The sequence below is a fragment of the Dromiciops gliroides genome, chromosome 2, assembly GCF_019393635.1.
Source record: "Dromiciops gliroides isolate mDroGli1 chromosome 2, mDroGli1.pri, whole genome shotgun sequence".
NCBI lineage: Eukaryota > Metazoa > Chordata > Mammalia > Microbiotheria > Microbiotheriidae > Dromiciops > Dromiciops gliroides.
The window spans coordinates 225,310,494-225,329,875 of NC_057862.1; the positions used below are offsets into that span (position 1 = coordinate 225,310,494).

Consider the following 19,382-nt stretch of genomic DNA (forward strand, 5'->3'; position numbering starts at 1 on the left):
TCTTAAAGTGTGGTGCTGCTTGCTATAGTGTGGCCCGGGGGATGGTTGGGCTTCTTCTCAGCCTGCCTGGCCTTGCTTTCATTTGATTTTAAACTCTCTACTGGGGGTGTGTTTGTGTGGGGGAGGGGTTGGGGCTGCTTCTCGGCTCCACTCCTGTTCTCAGCTTCAGAGGGTCCCAGATATTTTGGGTTGAGGGGGGCAGGTTTTAATCTCACCTGGCCTGTTCTCAGGTCCAGAGATAACCTCAGGCCTAATTACTAAGCAATCAACCAACAAAGCTTTCTGTGGTGTGGTTCTCAGCTTCTCATGAGACCGATCCCCTGCTCCCCTCCCTCACCTGGGTCTCCCCCAGCTCAGGATTTCTTCCTGGTTGCCCGCTGGGGTGGGACAGTAGAATCCTTACCCCCAGTCCACTGGTACCCCTGCACTTACCCCCCTGGGCCAGCCGTTCAGTCCGACCACGCACACGGTTTCAGAAGACCCCAGTGCTGCAGCTGATTCAGAGGCACTGGGGCAAATTCCTCTGTGGGTGTCTGGTTTTTCGGCCTGATTGAGGGGTTAGGCTTTATTCGTGGCCCAGCATGGCCCCCTGAAATCTATCTATAGCTGGAGAAGACTCTCAGTCCATATTTTTGTGTGTTTGTCTTCCTCAAGGGTTCTTTTATTCCTTTTTTTGGGGTGATTGTATCAGGAGCCCTGTGGGTTTAATGACTTTCCTCCACCATCTTGGCTCTGCTTCAGAATCCAGATTATTAAAGAAAAAGTTAAGTATATTACAGAATGAAATAGTAAAATTGCACTGGTAGGAAATCTCACTTTTCCCTTCTTGGAGCTCAATAAGCCTAAAAATAAAGAAGAAATAAGTAAAGGAGATGAATAGAATGTTAGAAAAGTTAAATATGCTAGACCTCTATGGTAATTTAAATGAAAATAGTAAGAAATATACTTTTTTCCTCGGGTATATGTTGTACCTTCCCAAAAATTAACCAAATATTAGAGAAAAAAACCTATAAATGCCAAGAAAACAGAATTCAATAAATATATTTATTAAAAGTTTTGTATAAAAATAGATTAAAATTTAATTGGAAATTAAACAAGTCTTTAGACTGATTGGGTCCAAGAACAAATCAAAATAACAATCAATAATTTCTTTAAAGAGAATAACAACAAGACAACATGCCAAAATGTGTTGGGTGCAGTCAAAGCAGAACTTAGGAAGAAATTTATTTTCCTAAATGTGGAAGTAAATAAAAGAGTAAGAGCAAATCAATGAAATGGGCATGAAAAAAAAAACCCTCTAGAAAACACAAAAATAACATCCCCAATTAAACAGAAATATGGAAATCTTGGAAATATCTGAAAATATTAATAAAATTGAAAGTAAAAAAATACTTTGAGCTGGTTTTTATAGAAAAATAACAAAATAAAATAAACCTGTGGTGAATTTGATTTATTTTTGTTTTGTTTTGTTTTTTTTGCAGGGCAGTGAGGGTTAAGTGACTTGCCTAGGGTGACACAGCTAGTAAGCGTCAAGTGTCTGAGGCCCGGATTTGAACTCAGGCCCTCTTGAATCCAGGGCTGGTGCTTTATCCACTGTGCCACCTAGCTGCCCCCATGAATTTGATTTTAAAAATAAAGAAAACCAAATTACCAGTATTCAAAAAATGAAAAGGGTGAATGTACCATCAATGAAGATGATTAATTAAATTAAATTAAATTAGGGTTCATTAATATTTTGCCCAATTATATGTTAGTAAAACTGACAATCTAAGTGAAATGCATGGATGTATATAAATTGCCTAACTTAGCAGGTAAGGAAGTAGAATACTTAATGCTATCTTTAAAAAAAAATCAAGTCATGAATGTGTTTCCTAAGGAAAAATCCTCAGGAGCACATGAATCTACAAGTCAAAATTATCACACATTTTCAAAAAATTTCAATACTATATAAGCTATTTGAAAAATTAGGTAAATAAGGAGTTCTACCAAATTCTTTTTGTGACACAAATATGATTTTGGTACCTAAACCAGAGAAAGAAATAAAATTGAAAAATAATAATATAAGCTAATTTCCTTAATTAAAATTGATGCAAAAATATTAACTAAAACACTAACAAAGATATTACAACAATATATCACAAAGATCATACTCTATGGCCAGGTGGGATTTATAGCAGTAATGCAGGGATAGTTCAATATTAGGAAAATTATAAACATAATTGACCATATTAGTAACAAAAAGAACACAAATCATATGACTATATCAATAGATGAAGGCAAAGCTAAAGACAAAATACAACACAGATTCCTATTAATATACTAGAAGTCATAGAAATCAATTAGGGCTCCTTAAAATGACAAATAGGTTCAAACTAAAACCAAAAGAAAGCACTATCTATAACAGAATAAATTTGACTACTTCTCAATAATAACATTAGTAAATCAAATCTGTCCATTTTGACCAATAATATTCAATATTTTATTAGAAATACAATTTATTAATTATTATTTGTCCTTTATAGTAGGTCATATGTCATAATATCATATAATTATTATATAATACTTGATATTACTATCTAATACATATTATTCAGAAGAAATCAAAGGTATAGTCATATTAAAATACTCTTAATCTCTATTGATTAGAGAAATTAACATTAAAAAACCTGAGATATCACCTAACACTTATTAGATTGGCTAAGGTGAGAGAAAAGGAAAATGACAAAAGCTAGAGGGGATATGGAAAAATTTGCACACTAAGGCACTGTTGTTGGAGTCTTGAACTTGTCTAACCATTCTGGACAACAATTAATTACTATGCACAAATGGCTGTGCATACTTTTTTTTTTTTGGTGATGCAGTTGGGGTTAAGTAACTTGCCTAGGGTCACACAGCTAGTAAGTGTTAAGTGTTTGAGGCCGGATTTGAACTCAGGTCCTCTTGACTTCAGGGCCGGTGCTCTATCCATTTCACCACCTAGCTGCCCCAATTGTGCATACTTTTTGACCCAACAATAACATTACTGGGTCTGTATCCCAAAGAAATTAAAGAAAAGAAAAAAATTATCTATTTTTTACAAATATGTTTATAGCAGCTCTTTTTGTCGTGCAAAGAATTGGAAATTGAAAGGATTCCCATCAATTGGGAAATGACTGACCAAATTGTAGCATATGATTGTAATGTGATACTATTGTGCTATTAGAAATGATGAAAATAACATTTTCAGAAAAATATCGTAAGAAGTGTGGACTGATGAAAACTGAAGCAGATAGAATTAGAAAAACATTTTGGAGTAACAACAACATACTAATGATTATCAGCTGTGAAAGACTTAGCTGGTTTGATCAATAAAATGATCAAAGCAATTCCAATGAAGCTGTCATGAAAAATGCTATCCACCTCCGAAGAGAAAACTGATTAACTCTTCATATAGATTGTAGCATACTTTTTTATCATAAAATTATTTTATTTTCCAATTACATGTAAAGCTAGTTTTCAACATTTGCTTTTTATAACATTTTGAGTGCTAAATTTTTCTCTCTCCCTTCCTTCTCTCCATCCTTTCCAAGACAGAAAGCAATCTGATATGGGTTACACATGTACAATCACATTAAACGTATTTCTGCATTAGTCATGCTGTGAAAGAAGAATGAGAACCAAAAGGGGGAAAAAAAAAACCTCATAAAAAAAATGTAGAAATAGTCTGGTTGAATCTGAATTCAGATTCCACAGTTCTTTTTTTTCTTCATGTAGAAAGCATTTTCCATCAAGAGTCCTTTGGAATTGTCTTAGATCCTTGAATTGCTGAGAAGGGCTAAGTCTATCACAGTTGATCATCACACAATTGCTGTTACTGTGTACAAAGTTCTCCTAGTCTGCTCACTTCACTCAGCATCAGTGCACATAAGTCTTTCCAGGTTTTTCTGAAATCTGCCTGGTCATCATTTCTTTTTTTTCCCCTTTTTCTTTTTCTCTTTTATTTTGTGAGGCAATTGGGGTTAAGTGACTTGCCCAGGGTCACACAGCTAGTAGATGTTAAGTGTCTGAGGTCGGATTTGAACTCAGGTCCTTCTGAATCCAGGGCCAGTGCTCTATCCACTGTGACACCTAGCTGCCCCAGTGGTCATCATTTCTTATAGCACAATAGTATTTCATTACATTCCACACCTTGTTCAGCCATTCCCCAATTGAATGGCATTCCCTTGATTTCCAATTCTTTGCTACCACAAAGAGAGCTGCTATAAGTATTTCTGTACATGTGGGTTCATTTCCTTTTTTTGGTGATCTCTTTGGGATACAGACGTAGTTGTAGTATTACTGGGTCAAAGGGTATGCCTAGCCCCATAACCCTTTGGGCGTAGTTCCAAATTTCTCTCTAGAATGGTTGGACCAGTTTACAGCTCCAACAACAATGCATTAGTGTTCCAATTTTTCCACAACTTCTCCAACATTTATTATTTTCTTTTTTTGTCATATTAATCTGATAGGTGTCATTTGGTACCTTAGAGTTGTTTTAATTTGCATTTCTCAAACCAATAGTGATTTAGAGCATTTTTACATATGGCAATAGATAGCTTTGATTTCTTCATTTGAAAACTGCCTGTTCATTGCCTTTGGCCATTCCTCAATTGGGAAATGACTTGCATTCTTATAGATTTGATTTAGTTCCCTATATATTTTAGAGATGAGGGAGGCCTTTTTCAGATACACAGGCTGTAAAAATTGTTTCCCAGGTTTCTGTTTTCCTTCTAATTTTGGCTGCATTGCTTCTGTTTGTACAATGAAGCATACTTTTTAAACTTTATTTTTGTTTTAGTGTGTTCTCTTTTCGAACTTGGAAAATATATTTTTAAAAAAGCAAGCAAGCAAGCAGTCATGCAAGAAGGACAGACAGAAAGAGAAAGAAAGGTAAAGAGGAAAGAAAGAAAGAAGGTAAAGAGAGAGAAAGGAAAGAAAGGTAAAGAGGAAAGAAAGAAAGAAGGTAAAGAGAGAGAAAGGAAAGAAAAGTAAAGAGAAAGAAAGAAAGAGAAGCAAGTAGCCTATTTTTTCTGATCAGCTACTGTAGACACCATGATTCATGAGTCTGGCATAAGAATTTCCTTATATACTTATTTTAGATAGCATTCGTAAGCTAAACATTATTTAAATTAATATTATATGAAATAAAAAATAAGGATAGTTATTCATAAAATGGAGGTGGCAATACAAAAGAATAGTATGTTTATTGGTGAATATTTTATAATACTAATTTAAGAGACAAACATGGGAGTTATCATCTAAGTAAATGAAAGAAATCTATGCTTTGGGCCTGACAGAACTTTCTCAGGATTGTAGAATCCTCTAAGTGTAATAGCTCAGTCATTTTTTATCATTAAGAGACAAAAAGGAAACAGTGAAGGACAGCAATCTGTGCAGCTGATGTTCAGTGTATTAAGGGTCATTTTGGAGAATGGCTGATAAAGAACAAGATGGAGTCAGCATGCCTTAAATCAGGGCTCTTTCTGAGGAAGGTTGGGTCTATGTGTTATATAAACATGTCAGGGAAGTTAATGATGTAATACCAGGGGATTTGGTAAGGTATATTAGGGCAAGCAAAGTGAAGAAGCTCACTGGAAGCTGCCATTCTCAGGAAATGTACTAATATCACTCCTGGAGTTCATCTGGGGAAGGTTATCTTACACACATATCCCGCAGTGGGCAGTACAAGTATTCTTATACTAAATTGTATTGATGATGACATCACAGCTTAGAAAAGTTAAGTAACTTGCCCATAGTCAAGTCAATTTAGATCAGATCCAAAATTTGAGTGCAGTTGCCCTGCCTTGAAATTTAGCAAGCTTTCTGTTACATTTTGTAGCCAGAGTAATCAGGACAAAGCTGATAAGACATATGCTAGCTGATAAAGCAGTGAATGATACGGAAAGACAGAGAGCCACACCAGAAAGAGAGAGAGAGAGAGAGAGAGAGAGAGAGAGAGAGAGAGAGAGAGAGAGAGAGAGAGAGAGAGAGAGAAAGAAAGATATGAATGGGAGACATTCAGAAATACAGACACTCATATTCACAAATTGTTTTTTATTAAACAATGATCCTTTCACTCAGCAGAGAGACTTTACCTTGCCAAAGACATTTTAGTGAATTCAAGTCACTGAAGTTTTTCTTGATACTGCAGTTAGAGTATCAAACAAGAAGATATCGAATAATTTTTTTTATGTACACCTTAAATAGGTTTTCACATCTGCTTTACAAAGGGAAAGGAAGGTTCATAAATGCCACAAGAATGATCGTTCTGTGAGATAATAAAAAAATGGAGAATAGAAATTGAATGTAAAAAGGAGAGTTAATTTGATAGTTTTAAGGTAAGTGGACATGAAGGGAATGTTTGGAATATGAAAAAAGGAAAGTAATATCTAAGAACTTAATTTACAATAATGACCATAGCATATTTAGAAAATAAGCATAATGGGAGTTTATGAATTGCTTGACAGATTGAGCTTTATACATTCAGAGGGAATGCTTGTCCCTCTGAATTTACAATCCTAGAATGCCACTCAATTCTCAACCCCACCATGATTCACAAAGATGAAACAGAGAAGCAAAAAAAGTGAGCAGAGAAAAGAAAATACAAGAAAAGTTCCCAGTCTATGTGAAAATGGTGTATGTATCTCTATAGGTACATGTGTGTGCCAGTGTTATAAAGTGACTGAACTGGCCTTTAACAAAATGACTGAGCAAGTTTCTTTCTTTTGGAACATTAGGTCCCTTAAAGAAACTTTCTCTCATGAACCATATTCACTTAATTTCTGGACCTTGAACAATTTTTCTATTAGAGGAGAATTCTTATAACTGGAAAAGTCAGTTGTGCTTTTTTTTTTGTCATAGGAGAAAAAGCAAGCAAAAATGTCACATTTATCAACATTTCTGCCAACAGTGCAAATATTTTTTCATGCACAGCTCTAGTTGTGGGTGGCATCTAACAAAAATAGAATGAGTGCAAAGAGGACTATTTCCTTTAGACCAAAACATCAGCTTAAGTCATTTGTATCCTTAAAAAGGGCAATTGGATCCTGTGAAAAATGAACTGCAATGCAAAAAATAAATCTTGTTAGAAGTGAAAAATGCTCCACAGAAGAGGATGTACAAGTTCAGGCTGTCTAAAGAAGTAATAATTCATGCTCAAAATGTGAGTTATTTTCCCCCCATTCTATGTGCTATTCTGAGTATAGAAATAACTCGTTACAGTTTAACACTTGTAAACTATACCATATCTAGTACCTAAAGACTTATAGCTAACTCCTCCATTTCCCATAGAAAGTAACACTATGAAATTGTAGCTATATACTTATCATATCATAAAGTATCCAGAAAACAATCACCTAAAAAGTGTTGAATTGAGGAATGCTACTGAGGATACTTCTTTCTTAGGCAATGTGGTGTGGTATTTGGAAACCTGAATATGATATCTGAAATACTCTTTTTTAAAACGATGTACTGGGAAAATTAAAAAAAGCAGTTTGGCAGTAAATAAGTTTAGTTTGATGATGTCAAGCTCCACTTAAAATAAATCTTTGGGGGTTGCATGGTGACTTAGAAAATAATAAATTAATATTTTCTATACTTTATTGTATTTTATATATTTTGTTAAATATTTACCAGTTGCTTTATCATGCAGTTTCAGAGGCCCTCAGGAGTATCAGGCACTGGATATGGCCAACAGTGTTGACATGTCTGGCCTACACCATGTAAAATAGAAAATTCTAAATGAATACTAATTTTTAAAGTCATATCATTTAAGAGGAAGAGGTACATAAGAATAGAAGGCCATATTTTTTCAAAATAATGAATAGAGGAAAATTAATACTTAGACAAGGGTCAGAAGACAATATAGGCCATTTTAACAATTAAAAAATAAAAGCTTTTCCATGAAAAAACAGCAGCAAGATGATAATAATTAAAATACAATATAAGATATGATTATAATCATTTGTTAACCAGAATAGCATCATTTATATAGTGACATTCGTTATTAATCATCCTGTGCATATTGCCTTCTTTCCTCAGGCCAAGTCAAATCAATGATACACACCCCACCCACACACACATAAAATGGGAAGGCATGATGTCTCTCTGTCTCTGTGGGTTTCTCTGGCTGTCATATATATCTCCACACACACACATACACACATACACGTACATGTGTAAGTGTTTATGTATACATTATATATGTATACACACACATATAAATATATATATATAAATATGTATATATAAAGAATATATATAAAAAGATATCTAGGTATATAGATAGATCTGTCTGACAAGAGAGAGGTGGTACAAGAGAGTAACACAGAGATATCCATCTCTCTCTCTCTCTCTCTCTGTGCCCCTTTGTGTTTGTGTGTGTATGTGTGCATGTGTATGTGTGTATGTGTCTATAGTAGCCAGGTGCCACAGTATTTAATCTGGAGTCAGGAAGACTTGAGTTTAAATCTTCCCTCAGACATTTGCTAGCTATGTGACCCTGTGCAAGCCATTTATCCCTGTTTGCTTCAGTTCCCTCATTTGTAAAATTAACTGGAGAAGTAAACCAAAAATTATTCTAATATCTTTGCTAAGAAAATCCTAATGATTTCACAAAGAATTGGACACGATTGAAACAACTGAACAGTAGATAGACAGAGACAGAGAAGTGAAATGTAATAATCTCTCAATATTGAACAAAACCTCAGATTACAGACTATATGTAATATTCATCATGTTTGAAGTTCTCATGGTTGGAAAAAAATTCCTAACTCTCAACAATGATACAGAATTATAATTACAGTAAAGCTAAGGTACTATTTTAATAGATAACCTTTGTATTATATGACAGATTTTTTGAAGCAGTGGTAGGCTAAAAATTTAGAATAGGGAGTTAGTTAACATCAGACATAGGAAAGGATGATAATGACGAAAGAGTTATTTTCCTGTTAGAATAATTGTCACAAGATAAGAGATACTTCTTGTGTACTATCATTATTATATTTGATCTTCAGGGGAATTTTCTTCTTCAATGGAAGTATATTGCCAGTAAAGGCAGAAAAATATTAATATATTCCATTAATGTTTAAAATGCTCCATTTTGATTTATATATATTTCCATATCAAGCAAACATATGCATGATATTTCATCATTTTATAAATAAGAGTGATACATATGTATATATGGAATTACACACATATGTATACATATGCATATATGCATCTCTAAATTATATGGCAGTATATACACACATACCTATAAATATATAGGTGTGTATATATACATATACACATATACACATGTGTGTGTGTGTGTGTGTGTGTATATATATATATATATATATATATATATATATACATATATATATATATATATATATACATATATATATACATATACATACATATATGGGTGTATGACCACATATGTGTATGTAGGGGTGTGCATGTGTGTGTATGTGTGTGTGTGTATATATATATATGTGTGTGTGTGTGTGTGTATGTAGGTATACATATGTATTGTGTATATATGTATATACATATTGTATGTAAAACACCCTCTCCCTCCCACAACCATAATAGAACCATTCCTTGTAACAAATATGTATAGTCAAGTAAGACAAATTAGCTGATTGGCCATATCTGAAGATGTAGCTGTTTTTCTTCACCTCCACTTCACTACTTCTCTGTAGAACATCAGGAGACATGTTTCACAAAAGTCTTCTGTATTTATTTTTCACTAACAACACTGATCAGAAGTCAACTCTTTCAATGTTGTTTTCCTTTACATTTTTTTTTTAATGAGACATTGCTCCTGGTTCGCTTTCACATGCTCTGCATCTATTTATAAAAATCTCATTTTCTCAAACGTCTTAATGTTTCTTGAACTCAGTAATATTCTATCATATTGAAATAACGTGATTTATTTAACCATTTCCAAATTGACGGCCATCCATATATATATATATATATATATATATATATATATATATATATATATATATATATACACACACACACATAATGGAGACCACTGCTTTAGAGGGCTACTCTACTCAATTGTCACAGATGGCTAAGGAGAGGGTATATGGAGACAATTCTCTGCAAAAGAAATCGAATGAAGAAAATATAGTGTAGGTGGATGAATGAGTTTGAGAACTTTGGAGGAAAATAACAATAAAAGTACCTTGTCTAAATCCTTTTGTGGATATAAGAAAACATGTAACATACACATGAAACATAATGTCTCACTTCAAAGACAAAACATTTCTGCTTGCACTAATGCAGATTGTGATCCCTCCATTCCTTAGTAGATGGGTTTAGTGACTTGCTATGTTTAATTAAATAAAACTCTTAATCTAGTGGATTAATTAATGATGATTCTATGAGATTATCTCAGTTCAAAGTAGTCTGACAAATATTTAATCTTCCATGGACCTTACTTATGTTTTGGTGCAACTATTATGCCAGGTAGATGGTATAGGATGTCGACTAAAGTAAAGCTTGGGGGGGGGGAGGCAGCCTGGTGGCTCAGTGGATAAAGCACTGGCTCTGGATTCAGGAGGACCTGAGTTCAAATGCAGCCTCAGACACTTGACACTTACTAGCTGTGTGACTCTGGGCAAGTCATTTAACTTTCATTGTCCCACCCCCCCCAAAAAAATCTTCTAAAGTAAAGTTTATAACTGATGCTGGCCCAATATGAAAAGGCAGGTGTAATCCAGGAAAAACAAAACAAAACAACAATAACAAAAAAGTAAGCAAACAAACAAAAAACTTCTTCCTTTGCTTAGTAGGAAAAACTCATATGCCAAACTCTGCTCTCCACTGCACTGTTTGATGGTTACATAGACATGATTCTAAGTATATTCATAGACATCTATATAAAGAAATGGAATGTTGAATTCAGTTTACATCAGATAACCCATTTTGGCTTAAATGTAGAATGTGAAACTATATATAAAACAAACCTGGAAACATATGTAGAAACTAGATTGGTGAGAATTTTTTTTCGATAGTAAAGGGGGAAATGATTTTTGCGAATAGAAATGACATAGTAAGACCTCTGTCTAAATGATACTTATTTGCTAGTTGTGTGGAGGAAGGATTGATGAAAACAGATCCTGGAAGTTGGAGAAACAATTAGAGGGTTATTTTGATTGTTTTGGGAAAGTGTAATAAAGGCTTGAAGTATAATGATAGCCCAGTGAGTGATGAGAAGGGAATAATTGTGAGAAAAGTTGTGGAGATACAATTTTTTAAATTGACATCTGATTTGATATAGAAAAAATGCATGGAGAAGAATTGAATATGGGGAAGTAACCGTTTTTGAAAGATAGCAAATTATTTCAACTCTTGGTTGGTGGGCTTGAATTCAATTCTCATAAATGTTCTATAAGATATTATTGATATTTCTTGCAAAAGGAAGTGGTGATCAGTTAGAACCAGTATGGTTTCATTAATAAGAGTGATTGCTAGACTAACTTAATTTCCTTCTTTTGACAAGGTTTCTAGAGTAGTAGGTTGAGGAACACCGTACACACAGTATACTTGTATTTAAGCCAAAGATTTGATAACATTACTGATATAGATTTGTGGGCAAGATAGATGGCTATGGTCTGATAATTAAATTAGCTAGAATGAGAACTAGATAAATTGTCAGACCCAAAGGGCAATGATCAATTCCAATTGAAGCAAGATATCTACTGTATATCCTAAGTTTGTATCCTTACTCTTGTTCTTTTGAACATTTAATTAAATGTCTGGAATATGGCATAAATGACACATTTATCAAATTTGCAGATGATAGTGCAGAGCCAAGATGGTGGATTAAAGGCAGTTATAAGGCTGAACTCCCCCCACATCTCCATATAACTTAAAAATAACTCTTGAAATCAAATTTGGGGTGACAAAAGCAACAAAAGTTCAGAGAGACATTTTTTCCAGGTTTAGACAATTTAGGAGGTTGGCAGGAGAGATGTGTATTACTAGGGTGGGATTGAACCCAGAGTGTGGCAGCAGCACTGGCCATGGGCTTATGGAAGCAACTGTAACAGCAGCAGCAGCAGCAGTTTTAGGAGATCACAGACCAGGGATGGTAAGGCGTTTGGACAACTGTTCAGAAAAAAAGAATACAGGACCTATTTCCCTGGCACTGGGTAGAGCTGGCACTGAGTAAACTCTGTTTCTCTTACATCTGGGTTACAGTTCAAGGGAAGAGTTGCTTGTTGGTTACAAGGGAGCAGACGATCTGGTTTCAGTTCCAAGGTGGAAAGGAGTACCAGCACTTGTGGCTTTAGGAAAGCAAGTGACCATTAAGGTTAAAGGGCAAAGAGGAGCACTAATGCTTGTGGCTTCAAGGAAGGAAGGTAAATACCAAAGTGCAGACCAGGAAAATAATGACTACACTTCTCCCCAGATCACACCACTTTGGAAGGACCAAAATTGCAGTCCCCAGGCCTAGTTCTGAAAAATAGTAGTGCTAAAAAGCCTGAAATTTGGGACAGTGCCTTGCCACCCAAAGGTGAGTAGATCCCAAACACAACATAATTTTCAGTCAAGAAGAACAGAAAACTGAGTGGAAAATTGCATACAACAACAACCAAAATAACTTGGCAATAAACAGCTAATATGGTGGAAGGGAAGATCCAGACAAACTCAGAAGACAGATGTGATAACAGTAAGAAGCAAAATCACAAAGAAAGATGCTAATGTTACTCAAGCCCAACAAGAATGCCTGAAAGCATTAAAGAATGAGATAAGAGTGGTAGAGGAAATAGGGAAAAGAAATGAGAGTGATGCAAGAAAATTATGAAAATATTTCACACCTTGGGAAGAGAGGCACATCAATTTACTGAAGGAAAAAAAAAAACCTCCTTAAATACCAGAATAGGTCAAATGGAAAAGGAGTTAAAAAAATATTTATTTTCTAGGTCAGCTGTTTTTCCAAGGAGATATTTCACATTGTCTTATACTTTTTCATTCAATTGGATTTGCTATACTGTGTCTTGATTTCTCATAGTCACTAGCTTCCATTTGTTCAGTCCTAATTCTTAGGCAATTATTTTTTTCTCCATTTGACTTTTCAAGCTGTTGACTTTTTTCTCATGACTTTCCTGCATTGCTCTCATTTCTCTTTCCATTCTTTCCTCCCTCTCTCTAAATCTTCCTTCTATCTCTCCTACTTTCTCTTCAAAGTCCCTTTTGAGAGCTTCCATGGCCTGAGATCAGTTCATATTTTTCTTGGAAGCTTTGAATGTAGGGGTCTTGAGGTTGTTATCCTCTTGTGAGGATGAACCTTGATCTTCCTTGTTGCTAAAGAAACTTTCTGTAGTTTTCAACTTTCTTTGCTTGATCATCTTGCCATCTTTTACTTGACTTTTAACTCCCCACTGGGGGGCCCTTCTTCTAGGTTACACTACTGTCCCTAGCTTCAGAGGGTCCCAGGTATTTTTGTTTGAGGCAGGGCAGGTTTTTCTCTTACCAGGCCTGTTTTCTGGTCTGAAGATAACCTCAAGCCAACTTATTAATAACCAGCCAGAAAAGCTTTCTGTGCTGTGGTTCTTAGCTTCGATGAGCCTGTGCCCCTCCCCAACCTGTGCCTTCCCACACTCAGCATTTCTTCCTGATTCCCCACTGGGGTGGAACAACCAAATTACTCCCTAGGTCCTGATGACGCCCCTGCATTTCCCCCACACACAGCCAGCTGTTCAGCCCTCTCACCTGACCTCAAGCTCAGTTCCAGAAGATGCTGGTGCTGCAGCTGATTCAGAGGCTTGGGGGTTAAGTTCCTCTGGTGTAGTGTGTCTGTGGTCTCTGTCAGCATGATCACAGGGTTGGACAATCCTTGTAGCCCCCTTTAATCTGTCTATGGCTGGAAAATAATCTTAGCCCATATTTTTGTGGGTTTTTCTGCTCCAGGGGTTCTTTATTGCTGTTTTGGGGGTCATTTTATCAGGAGCTCTGTGTGTTTAATGTCTTTCCTCCACCATTTTGGTTCTACCCTCCTAAGCAGAGTTGCATTGTTCACAATGGGAAGGTTTTTTCCTACTGTGTATCTAGTGCATATTTTCCTATGTATACATTTTCTGATTTCTTTTCTAATATTGACTTGGATAGAAGGGTTTCTTTGCTGTCTAAAGGGTGTGTTCATTGTGGAACTGATATTTGGTGGGGAACGTGTTAAGCCTTGAAAATAATGCTTGTGGTTGTACTCTAACAGTTAATGAACAGCAATTGGAAGACTACCTTGAAAGTGAAAATCATATCCCCCAGAATAACAATATTTAAAGATGCAGATAGACATAATTTGAGCTAAATAATCCCTTCCTCTGAGGAGATCAGAGTGGCTTGCCTTATGGTGCCACCTTCCTGCTTCCTTCACTGGTAGAAATTAAAGTCGTCAGTGGGGCAGCTAGGTGGCATAGTTTATAAAGCACCAGCCTGGATTCAGGAGGACCTGAGTTTAAATCCAGTCTCAGACACTTGATACTTACTAGCTGTGTGACCCTGGGCAAGTCACTTAACACTCATTGTCCTGCCAAGAAAAAATAAAGTAAAATAAAATAAAAATAAAAGTCAGTCTTGTTGAAAGATAGGGGGAGTAGAGGCTGTAGAAATCTACTTCCGCACCCTTCAAGCCATAGAACAACACACCTCTGGTACGTGTAGGACAAAGTTTTCATGACATTTGTTGAAATATGTTATACCCCTACCCTCTGGATCACACAATTTAAATTTTTCAGATATTATATTTCAAAATTAAAAATTATAGAAACATTTTTGTTGAAAATAGGTGTCTTTACATTGGGAAATAGATTGAGTTAATTACAATAACTGACTTTCCCTCAGAAGCAATGTTAAATTAAACTTTTCAAGAGATTCTGGACCTGCAAAACCTGCAAAAAAAATGGAGTGAAACAATCTTCCAATTTAACTTAGAAGATCTTCAGGAAAGGTCTGTTTCACCTGGGTAACAAGAGAGCACAGCTCAGTTCAGAGAATGTTTTGGCAGGCTAGTAAAGGGCTCTTAGCACAGATCAGCAGCTGAGGACCCAAGAACCTCACTCAGCAAGCTAGTGGCACAGCAGACCAGTTGGGAGACTTCCAGTCCCAGTGAAGAAGACAATCTCCCAAATGGTGTATTTCCTTCCCAACAGGCCCAACTAGGTTAGGTCACTCCATTGCAGAGATCAAGATGCAAGCTCCTGGTACCTCAAAACAGAAAGCTGGTGACACGGACCCTGACCCCCCAGCAAAAGAAACTTGGGACAGTGCATGCTGTATATCAGGAGCAGAACTCAACCTGAAAAGGCACAAAAGAGGATAAAATATGAATAAGATACAAAGCAAACAAACAAAAGAAGCCTTGCCATTGACAATTACTATTGCGACAGGGAGGATCAAAAGATAAACTCAGAGGACAACAATGACAAAATGGCTACATGTGAAGCCTTAAAGGGGAAGAAGAATTGGTCTCAAGAACAAAAAGCCCTCTTGAAAGAGCTCAAAAATGATTTTTATACCAAATAAAAGAGGTAAAATAAAAATTGGGAAAAGAAATGAGAGTTATGCAAGAGAGAGTCAATAGCTTGGCAAAAGAATGACAAAAATTGACTGAAGAAAACAACTCATTAAAAGATGGAATTGGCCAAAATTAGGAGGAGGTACAAAAGCTGACTGGGGAAAATAATTACTTAAAGTATCAAAATTGGGCACATGGAATCTAATGACTCAATGAGACAATAGGAAGAAGCAGAGCAGAGTCAAAAGAATATAAAAATAGAAGAAAATGTAAAATCCCTCTTCAGAAAAACAAAAGACCTAGAAAATAGATCTCAGAGGGACAACCTATGATTAATTGGACTACTGGAGGACTGTGATCCAAAAGAAAGCCTAGATAGCATACTTCATGACATAATCAAGGAGAACTGCCCTAATGTTTTATAACCAGAGGAAAAAAGAGTCATTGAAAGAATCCACCAATCACCTCCTGAAAGAGACCCTATAAGGAAAACTCCAAGGTATATCATAACCATATTGCAGAATTATAAAGTAAAGGAGAAAATATGACAAGCAGCCAGAAAGAAAGAATTTAAACATCAAAGATAAACAATCAGAAATACACAGGACCAGGCAGCTTCAACATTAAATGATCAGATAGCTTGAAATATGATATTTCAGAGGGCAAAGGAACTTGGGGATTTTAAAACTTTCCTAATGAAAAGCCCAGAACTAAACCAGCAATTCAATCTACAAATATAAGACTCAAGAGTCTCGCAAAATGTAAAAAGGGAAAAAAAGAAAACATGTTACTCAATAAGGTTAAAATGTTTGCATCCCTATATAGGAAGAAGATACTTGTAACTCTTGAGAACTGTATCTTTATTAAGGCAGATCAGAGGTGTACACACAGATAGAAGGTGTGGGTACAAGTGATGATATTTTAAAAAAATACCTTAAGGGATAACAAAAAGGATTATACTGGGAGAAAAGGAAAGGGAAGGCAGAATGGGGTAAAGCACATCAAGTGAAGAGGCACAAAAGGCCTATTATAATAGAGGGAAAAAAGGGAGCAATGGGCATTGTTTTGACCTTGCTCTCATCTGATTTGCCTCAAAGAGTGAAAAACATGCACTCTCAATTGTGTATAGAATTTTATCTTACCCTATAGGGAAGTAAAAGGGGAAAGAAAAAGACAGGGTACTGATAGAAGGAAAAACAGGATGTGGGGTTGATAGAAAGGAGGGTAGATTGAGGGAAGTAGAGGCCAGAATAAAATACTAGGAGAAGGAACAGTGGGAAAGGAAAGAGAAAAGTACAAACCAGGGGAAAATAGGATGCAGGGAAATGCATAATTAGTAATCATAACTGAATGTGAATGGGATGAAATCTATAGAATGAATGCAGATAGCAGAGTGCATTAAAAACCAGAATTCTACAATATGTTGTTTACAAGAAACATTTGAAACAGAGAGCTACACAAAATGTAAATGTAAAAGGTTAGAGCAGAATATATTACGCTTCTGCTGAATTAAAAAAAAAAAAGTAGTAATTCTTATCTCAGACAAAGCAAAAGCCAAAATTGACCTAATTAAAAGAGATAAGGAAGGAAACTAAATCTTACTAAAGGGTACCATAGACAATGAAGTAATATCATTACTAATCATGTATGCATCAAGTGGGACGTCATGCAAATTCTTAGAGAAAAAGCTAAATGAGTTACAGGAAGAAATAGATAGCAAAACTATATTAGAGGGAGAACCTCATCCTCTCTCTCTCAGAACTAGATAAATCTAATCACAAATTAATAATGGAGGTGAATAGAATGTGTTTTTTGGGGTTTTTTTGGTGAGGCCATTGGGGTTAAGTGACTTGCCCAGGGTCACACAGCTTGTAAGTGTTAAGTGTCTGAAGCTGGATCTGAACTCAGGTCCTCCTGACTCCAGGGCCAGTGCTCCATCCACTGTGCCACCTAGTTGCCCCTTAGAGGAGTTGTGTAATTTTTTTTTTAATCCAGAGAAGGTTCATTTTTTCTTTTTTGGGGAGGGGAGCAATGGGGGTTAAGTGACTTGCCCAGGGTCACATAGCTAGTAAGTGTCTGAGGATGAATTTGAACTCAGGTCCTTCTGAATCCATGGCCAGTACTTTATCCACTGCACCAGTGAATAGAATTTGAGAAAAAAAATATGTTAGACCTCTGGGGAACAGAAAAAATATATACTTTTTTGTCAGTGGTACATGGTACATAAACAAAAATTGACCTTGTATTAGGGCATAAAATCCTCAGTCAAATGCAGAAAGACAGGGATAGTAAATACATCCTTTTCGGATCATGATGCAATAAAAAATTACATGTAGTAAAGGGCCATGGGAAAGCTAGAACAAAAATTAATTAGTTGGAAACTAAATAATCTTATCCTAAAGAATTAATGGGTTAAACAACAAATCATAGAAACAATCAATAACTTCATCCAAGAGAATAACAATAATGAGACTTCATTTCAAAACTTATGGTATGCAGCCAAAGAGATTCATAGGGGAAATTATAAAGCTTTAAATGCTTCCATGAATAAAAATAGAGAAAGAGGAGAACAGTGAATTGGGCATGCAAATAAAAACTAGAAAAATAACAAATTAAAATTCCCCAATTAAATACTAAATTAGAAATCTTAAAAATCAAAGGAGAGATTAATAGAATTTAAAGTTATATAGAATGAATAAATAAAACTAAGAGCTGGTTCTATAAAAAAAACAAACACTTGTTTAATTCAATTAAAAAAAAAAAGAAAACCAAATTACCAACGTCAAAAATGCAAAGGATGGCCTTTCCCAGTCAGTTCTGAAGCATGCAGGAGGCACAAGCTGGACTGCCCAACTAGGCCAAGATACCAGATTGCTAGGAGCTTGATGTGTTGCAAGACGCACAAGGCGCCATGGCAGCCCTTTGAGAAGGCATGGTTGGACCAGGAGCTGAAGCTGATCAGCAAGTACAGGTTCCACAACAAGTACGAGGTGGGCGGGTCAAGTTCACACTGGCCAAAATCCACAAGGCCACAGGAGCTGCTGATGCTGGACAAGAAGTACCCATGGTGCCTTTTCAAAGGCAATGCCCTGCTCCGGAGACTGGTGCGCATTGGTGTCCTGGACAAGGGCAAGATGAAGCTGGATTACATCCTGGGCCTGAATATCGAGGACTTCCTGGGCAGCACCTGCAGACACAGATCTTCAAACTGGGCCTGGTCAAGTCCATCCACTATGCACAGGTGCTGATCCACCAGAGGCACTTCAGGGTCCGATGTTCAGGTGGTGAACATCCCCTCCTTCATACTATGACTGGACTCCCAGAAGCACATTGACTTCTCCCTGTGCTCACTCTATGGAGGGGGCCGGGCAGGTGGGGTTAAGAGGAAGAATGCCAAGAAGGGCCAGGGAGGGGCTGGCACTGGGGATGGCAAAGAGGAAGACTAAATGCCAGCTCCCCACCTCTACTCCCCAAAGTTTGCTGCATTGGAATAAAGCTCTTTGACTTCTGGAAAAAAAAATGAAAAGAATGACCTCACCATCAAAGAAGAGGAAATTAAAGTAAGAATTAGGAACTCTTTTGACCAAGTATATGTCAATAAATTTGACAATCTAAATGAATGGATTTTAATGGATGAAGGAATGTGAATCGATGAATATTTACAAAAATATAAATTGCCCAGATTAAAATAAGAGGAAATAAAATCCTTAATTGAGCCCATTTTAGAAAAAGAAATTGAAGAAGCCATCAATGAACTCCCTAAGAAAACATCTCCAGGGCAAGATGTGTTTACAAGTGAATTCTAGCAAATATTTAAAGAAAAAATCATTCCAATATTATA

At 36.1% G+C, this 19,382-nt stretch overlaps 1 pseudogene; it reads left to right on the forward strand.

The window, feature by feature from the left end:
* The first annotated feature begins 11,995 nt into the window (after positions 1 to 11,995).
* LOC122738613 lies at positions 11,996 to 18,987 on the forward strand (annotated as a pseudogene).
* Positions 18,988 to 19,382: the final 395 nt, after the last annotated feature.